This window comes from Olea europaea, chromosome 17, assembly GCF_002742605.1.
Source record: "Olea europaea var. sylvestris chromosome 17, O_europaea_v1, whole genome shotgun sequence".
NCBI lineage: Eukaryota > Viridiplantae > Streptophyta > Magnoliopsida > Lamiales > Oleaceae > Olea > Olea europaea.
This window is the reverse complement of record NC_036253.1, coordinates 10,024,534-10,033,487: the sequence shown is the minus strand read 5'-3', so window position 1 is coordinate 10,033,487 and position 8,954 is coordinate 10,024,534.

Below are 8,954 nucleotides of genomic sequence, written 5' to 3'. Positions count from 1 at the left end.
ACTCGGTTTAAAATGCAACCCGTGATGAATTGTCCCCTTTAAGTATTCGTAAAACTCGTTTCACTACTTGCCAATGAGTAAGTATAAGAGATTGCAAAAATTGACTTAGTTTATTTACTACATAGGCAATGTCCAGTCTGGTGAATGTCAGATACTGAAGAGCCCCAACTGTACTTCGGTAAAGAGTAGGATTTGTTATGATTTCCCCCTCTGAAGCCGATAGTGGTTTGTTGACAACTGTTGGCGTAGTACAAGGCTTGACATTTTCCATATCAAAACGAGTAAGAAGGTCTGAAACATTGCCACGTGATTTATGCAACGTGATTTTTAAACCGCAAGTGTACGGTGTCAAGTTTTGTAATATAGTAAAGAAGTTAGGATGTCAAACCCACAGGGATTGATACTCGAATCAATTGAGTACTATAATTATTTTAGCCCTCACTTTATTTAGACAATCAAATGTTGAAACGATGTTTTATGCTAAATTAAAATAAATGGGATGAATAACGCAAGTAAATGAGGATAAATTATAGAATTTCTCATCAAATTATGAATGCCTATGGAATGATTTCACCGTACCTTCGACAATGTTTTTCAACCGTATAACTATTTCTATCGATCTTTCCAAAATTTATAGTCAAGAATGCTAAAGTTATTCTATTTCCCTCTCTTGAGCGTCAAATAAAATCTATTTCTATATTTTAATTCCAATATCTCTATTCCGAATTAAAGATATAAAAATTATCAAGCACGTGGTTCTTAATTAAAACAAGTTTCAAAGATTCGCACCTTCTCTCGAAACCTACGAAATTTAGGTTATGTTGTCTTAGATCACGCCTAAATTTACCTCTCTCGAGCGCCAAAATTTAGAACATCAAATCAATCAATTAGTGGCCAGTTAATCGAAAGCATTGCGCACAAACAACATAAATAAATAAACGGAAAGATTAATTGAAATAATTAAAACGGAATTCAAACATGTCTAAAGCAGGCTACATTGTTCGTCGAATTCCCGCAAGCGTACGGGTTCGTTGTACAAGTAATAATCGTGATGAGAGAGTTATCGTCCCACAAGGAATAAGGATCAATTTTAGTATATTTGATATATTTAATTCGTATTTGTAACTAAAAGACGATCGAGGGAATAGCTAAATAATTTTTATAACTAAAACTTGTGAAAATAATTAAATTTGGTTTAAAAATTCAAATGTGTAAACGTATTGGATTTCCGACGCCATTGATTAATTCTTAGTTCTAATTCTCAACCAATAATAATTATCTCAATTTATGCTATTGCGACGATCGATAATTCCGTTTATTTATTTATTTATTATTCTTTCCCAAATATAATAAACCTATGATTACCACGAGACGATTCTATTCCTAAGTCGAATTCATATGGCAAACATGCATTGACAATTAGAATCATCATATAAGATCGCACACGCCACAAATACTATTCCTAATATTTATTGCCCATGTGTTCCAACAATAGTGTTCTACTTATCGTGAATTTTCCAACACTACGAAAAAGTAACTTATTATCCTAATGATGCGCAAACATTAAAACAATCTAATTATGCATATTATTGGAATCACAACGCAATGATTAACATAAAAACATAGGTCTCGAATTAAAACTAAAAATTAAACAATTTTGTCATCATCCAATACGTGAAAAGGAATTAGCAAAACATGATGCGAGAATTAAATAAATAAAAGTGGAAGGAGATCACCAATTGACGGAGCATTATTAATTTTCCCTAAGTGAATCTGTCGTGGCCGTGTTATTTCTTCATAAATACCTTCAATTTGCGTGTTTATTTCTCAACTTTATGCCCAATTCAGCCGTCACCTTTGTTCCCTAATTGGTATGTAAATCAATCTCCAAGCAACTGCCTTTTAATTGTATGTATCTCTCAATAATTTCCTAAGCTGCCACCTTATATTTCCAACAGTAGCCGCCCAATATTCTTTCCAAAAACTCCAATTCAGCTGCAATTTTTTTCCGGACTTGATTCAGAATTTTCGGCCACTGTTTGCATATTTCCTTAAATCCTCACTTTCCTGTCTTTTGTTGGCTGGTATCTATATTTACTTAGCAAAAAAGGCAACTCTCTCTTCTCCAAATAAGCACAGAAATCATCCAATGTTTGTAGGTTTTCCCTCTACAATTTTTTTCCAGCCACTCATATGCGTGTATGTGTATATATATATATATTACAGCAGAAACAGCCCTCCTTAAGCTGCTGTCAATGTTTTTTTTCTCCCCCAAGGTCGCCGCCAAATTGCGTGATTTGTATCTCCAAAGTTGCAGCCACCAACCTAGTGTATGAATTGGTAAATTCAGCAACTTGTTTTAATTCACCAACAGCCGGCAATTGTTCTCCACTTCCCCTCTCTTTTCTAATGCATGAGGATATTTTCTTCCAGTAGAAGGCAGCACCGTGTTATATGGTTTTTGTCTCCCAAAGCTTCTCTAATTGCTGCTGAATTACGTGAGATATATACTCTATTCAGCCCCCACAATCTCCTCCAGCAGCCGGCAGTTCTCGTTCCTTTTTAATTTCGGTGTGCTCCTATATCTCTTCCCTCCAAGTTGGCGTGCAATCTTTTCCCAAAAATCTGCCTATGTTTGTATATAATCTCAAAGTAAGCAGCCGGTAGTTTTGCCTTCTCCTTTTTCTCCCTTCCAGCCGTTCTGGTTCTCTAGGTTTTTCTTCTCAATTGGCTACCGAATTCCCCCCAGTAAAATAAATGGGATGAACGACGCAAGTAAATGAGGATAAATTATAGAATTTCTTATCAAATTATGAATGCCTATGGAATGATTTCACCGTACCTTCGACAATATTTTTCAACCGTATAACTATTTCTATCGATCTTTCCAAAATTTATAGGCAAGAACGCTAAAGTGATTCTATTTCCCTCTCTCGAGCGCCAAATCAAATCTATTTCTATATTTTAATTCCAATATCTCTATTCCTAATTAAAGATATAAAAATTATCAAGCACGTGGTTCTTAATTAAAACAAGCCTCAAAGATTCGCACCTTCTCTCAAAACCTACGAAATCTAGGTTATGTTGTCTTAGATCACGCCTAAATTTGCCTCTCTCGAGCGCCAAAATTTAGAACATCAAATCAATCAATTAGTGGCTAGTTAATTGAAAGCATTGTGCACAAACAACATAAATAAATAAACGGAAAGATTAATTGAAATAATTAAAACGGAATTCAAACATGTCTAAAGCAGGCTACATCAACCCTAGGATTAAAGTTTAGTGCATAATTGAAAGAATTAACACAAGTAAATTAAAATGAAAGCACCTGGAAAAAGAAAAAGGAATGGAAAAACTCGTTTGTAGCAACTTGATTTCTTCCCCAAAATTAATTCCTTCAATTGTATTTGTCTTTCCAGCCGTGCCCCTTTTTCTCCTTTCTTCCTTCTCAATCCCAGAAGTTTGAGCCAATGAAAATCCCCTTCAATTGTTCTGTAATTGCCAACTGTTCTCCCCAGAATTCTCTTGCTCGTTTCCCCTATACGTGGCCGGTTTCCACAGATTTGTAATGTGCGGCTCTCCTCTTTTTTAGGTTTTGGGTGGTATTTATAGTTTCTAGGAGTTTTGGACGGGTTGGAGTCGATTTGGACCGAGAAATATATTTTAGAAATATGAATTTCCCTTTCTCGGAATGCAGCGCCTGGGCGCTGCAATTTGGGCACCTGGGCACTGAGTTTCTGTTGGAATTACAGCATTGTGGCGCCTGGGCGCCCGGTTCGCCCGCAACGGCATTCTGCGCATGTTTCAGTATTTTCAGTATAACTTTCTCGTTCGATATCCAATTGAAGTGATTCAAGATGCATTAGAAAGGTAATTCAAAGGGCTACAACTTTGCTTCAGGTATCATTCTCCAATTCTATCGTTTGCTCTGTCGAAAATGGGTCTGAATGTGGGACTAAAAATTCGGTGCAAAACTTTTCGGTTGGAAAATGATTTATGATCATGGCTTGATTAAATTTGATCCCTTTTGACACCTTCCTTCATCCAACTGACTCCTACCACTCTCGGATCTTCATTTTAAGTTCCGATACAACTTTTGATTATGTGCACTTTAGTCCTCGAACTTTGGATCTCTTACATTTTGGTCCTTTCATCCAATTTCGCCAACTTTTGCCTATTTCTTTCATTTGGCCTCTTTTAGCACTTGTTTTCTCCACTTCATCCATCCTTCAACATAGCATGAAAACCACATGTTAGCACCTCTAAAATACTCTCCAAGATAGCAAAATAATGAAATTAATGGCATAATATAATGACTGTAAATCACTCATCAAACACCCCTAAACTTAACCTTTTGCTTGTCCTCAGAATCACGGGAAGCTTCAATGCCTAAGAAATAATGTAACGGGTCAAGATTCTTGAGAGCAAAGTGAGAATTCAAATCACACGTGAGTTTGAAAATAAGTTTAGTATTGTTCCCGGTGAGAAGAATATCACCAACGTAAACCAAGAGAAGAAGCACTGTACGACCTTGACGAAAAATAAATAAAGAATTATCTGACTTGGCATTGTGAAATCCCCATCGAAGTAGTGTTTGCCTTAACTGATCAAACCAAGTACGAGGGGCTTGCTTAAGCCCATAAAGAGACTTGTGGAGTTTGCAAATGAAATTTGGTTGCTTAGGATCAACATAGCCCTCTGGTTGATACATATAAACATCCTCCTGTAATCTGCCATTTAAGAATGCATTATTGACATCAAGTTGTTGAATGGGCCAGTTGAAAGTGACTGCAAGAGATAATATAACTCAAATTGTGGAAGCCTTGACAACAGGACTAAAGGTCTCTGTGTAATCGATGCCTGGAGTTTGATGGAAACCCTTTGCAACTAATTGGGCTTTATGCCGAAAAACGGAGCCATCAGGATTAAGCTTAAGCTTAAAGACCCATTTGTTACCAAGAATGTTGCAAGAAGAATTATAAGGCACCAATGACCAAGTGTGATTTCGTTGGAGAGCCTGAAATTCTTGATCCACAGCCCGCTTTCATGCAGGGACCTACAAGCCAACCTTAACCGAAGAAGGTTCAAGTAAAGGAGAAGAATCTAGAACATCTGAGCTAATAACCTCACCTGAAAAGATCTTAGGCTTGAAAATCACATCTTTGCTTCTGGTAGTCATTGAATGGGTAGGGATGGGTGGTTGAGGCTTGCGGTGTTGTATGGGAGGTGGAGAAGATGAAGCTAATGGGTTGTGAGACATAGGTGGGCTATCGTGTGGTTCAGGGTTAGAGGTATTTAAAGGTGACAATGATGGATTGGTTAGATGAGTATCGCCGATCGATGTAATTATAGGTGAAAGGTCTTCAAGTGCTGGATTTTCACAAGGAATGGTTGTAGGATGGTGTTGTTGTATTTCATAGTGTGAGCGAAGAGACTTGGCTTGCACATTCGGACCTATTGCAGGAGAATTTGGAGATGATCCTTTATCATGTTGAAGAGAAGGATAACTCGAGGACGACATGATGGGAGAAGGAAGACTAACTTATGACATTATCATATTATGAGGAATAGACTCAGATAAAGCAGTAGTAAAAAATCCTGATTGAAAAGGGAATTTTGACTCATTGAATACAACATGACGCAAAATATAAACTCGGCCACTAGAAGCAAGACACCGATAACCTTTGTGTGAATCACTATACCCAAGAAACACACATTTATTAGTATGAAATTGAAATTTTTGATTTTGATATGGACGAAGATAAAGATAACATGCACATCCAAATACTTTTAGAGACGAATAGTTTGGTTTAGAATGATTGAGTTGTTCCCATAGAAATTGATTTTGAAGAACCTTAGTTGGTATATGATTTTTGAGGTAAACAACTGTTTGGAAGGCTTCCCACCAAAACTTTAAAGACAATGAAGATTGAGCAAGCAAAGTGAGACCAATTTCTACAAAATGACGATGCTTACACTCAGCTACCCCATTTTGTTCATGTATGTGTGGGCATGGGTGTTGAAAACCAACTCCAACTTGTTCCAGAAAGTCTGTAAAAGAGCGATATTAACCCCCAGTCACTTTGAATTGTTTTAATGCGCAAATCAAATTTATTTTCAACAAGAGCTTTGAATTGGATAAAAGTGTTAAAAGCTTCAAATTTAGTGCGAAGATGATATATCGAAGTATACCGAGTAAAGTCATCAACAAAATGTATATAATAAAGCAATTGGGGTTGGCCCCCACAAATCCGTGTGAATTAGTTCCAACGGTTTACTAGTTTTAATTGTTGATGAATAAAAGGGCAGAGCATGGTGTTTTCCAAGTTGACAAGCATGACAAAAATTTATTTCATTAGTTTTCAAATCTTTATTGCATAAATGAAGAATACTGGAAAGAACTTGACGCGATGGATGGCCTAATCTCTTATGCCATAAATCACAATTTTCACTAGAACAAACATTGAAAACTTCAGGGGAGGGAATTAAACTATGACCAGAAAATTGACTTGACAAAGATGAACTAAATGAACTTGCTGAAGATGGTAGATCCAACTGATAAAGGCCATTCCTAAGTTTCCCTTGAAGTAGAAACTTCTGCAAAACCTTGTCCTTCACAACACAAAAATCAAAATGAAACTCAACAATCAAATTATTATCTGCAGTTAATTTGGAAATGCTCAACAAATTTTTTGCAATCTTTGGTACATGCAAAATATTAGTGAGATGTATAGTGGAGGCATTGGTATTAATTTTAGAATGACCAACATGTGCGATATTCAACTTACTACCATTACCAACGATGAGTTTTTCCTTACCATAATAATCAGACTTCATGGAGAGATTATTAACATCAGATGTAATATGATTTGTTGCACCGCTATCGGCATACCAAGCCAGATCCCCGACAACATTTGGCGTCGCAATAGAAGTTGAGGTAGTATTGGCAATATTGGCACTTGCTTGGTTATTTGGTTGATTAGCTTGATTATTGAAATTAAAATCAAACCTACAGTAGCAAGTAGTAAGCAGATGACCCACTTTTCCACATAATTGACATATAGGTCGAGAGTTATTATTGAAGCGGCCACCTCTACCACGGCCTCTGTTTCGAAAACCTCCTGGATTTGGTGGTCGATTTCCTCTGCTCTGACTGTGCTCAGAATAATGGTTGGAGGTTATTGCTGTTGAACCTTTATTGAAGCGATTTCCCTGTTTGTTCATTGTGACAATATTAGACGACAAGTGAGTGATGTTGTTCACAGCATTTAATTGTTCAATTCGATTTTCCTGAGTGAAAAGTATCGACTCAACATCAGACCAAGTGATGGTAGCCTTCTGGTGAGTAATAAGAGAGACGACACTATCATAATCACGTTCAAGACCAGCAAGAACAATTGTTATGAAGTCAGATAACGGAAGGGGCTGGCCAGCTACGCCCATTTGATCGGAGAAATTCTTCATCTTAGTGAGATATTCATCAATTGACATAGAGCCTTTGATGGTCCGTTGCAGTTGTTGCCGGTAGTTGAGAGCATTTGCCATTGACTGATTGGCATAAACAGTCTCCAACTTATTCCACACCTCATGGGAGGTCGACAATCCGACGACCTTTTTTAAAACTGATTCACTCATCGAACCAAGGAGCCATCCAAGTAATAATTGATCTGTAGTAACCCAATCCTCATATTCTGGGTTAGGATTAGTCACTGGAATCGTTGCTGCCCCATTCTCAGTTGTAGGTGCAGTCCTATTTTCAATTGTTAGAAAGGCAGGTGAACACGGTTTCTTGCCAAGAAGATAACCATCTAGCTTATGGCCTCTAATGACGGGAAGAACCATTGATTTCCAGAGATGATAATTGTTGCGATCCAGCTTGATCACAAAAGCATGGTTGAGTGTTCCACCAAATGGTGATGGGATTTTTGGGCACTGAACTGGAAGAGTTTCAGAAGCTGAGGAGGACATTATTTGGTCTTGCAGACGAGAAATGACGTTTGCCTTTAGTGGCTCTAATACCAACTTAAGAATAAAAGAAATATATTGAATAATCCTCAGCTCAATGAATGAGAGAGTTCCTGGCTACTGCTGTATATATATACATATATAAATTCCCTATCTTTCCCTATTTTTCTTTTTCTCAAATTCTCACGTATCCTCTCCTAATTTTAAAATCTTCATTCTCCAATGGTGCAAAATTAGATTGGATCGTTCAAACCCAATTGCGTACATGTTGCTGAACCAAATATTTCAGCACGATATCTCACTTGAAACAACAAAAATTAAAGTTGCAATGTCTTTATTATTATTTTTTTTTAATATGATCTTTCATTGATTGACATTTATTGCAATGTGCGAATGATTAGCCTTACCTTGAGGAATGCTGATCTCTATGAAATAAGTTGTCTAGGAGAATACTAGGCCTAGGCTGTCAATTTGTTCTTGCTTTACTTTTCTTTTTTTGAGTTATGCTATAATTTTTTTAATGGCGAAAAACGCAACTTATGACATATTTGTGATCATTAGCAAAATTACACACATTTTAATGGTCCAAACAGTATACCTTTTTAAAAATCAATCCTGTCTTTTTTTACATGTGTTCATTTTGAATTCGTATCATAAACTTCAAAATGATGAAAAATAGGAAAAATGACATGAAGACCCGATTTTGTCTGAGCCTCTTAGGAGTTTGGTTTACGAGTCAAAATGCGCAATAAAAAGTGGCACTTAACTTGATTGATTGATCCATTTATACTTCGACTTGAAACTTGCTATGTGCCTAGGGTGTTCATTTCTTTTTGAACATCTTGATTTAACCCAATTCGATCCATTTGGCACTTTTCGTTTGCCTAAATACCCCTTATTTTATTCTCCTCACCTCTCATCTTTGAAAATGAATAGAATTATTGTTGAGAACAACCATAAGGAGAATTTTTAATTCTTCTTATTCCCCC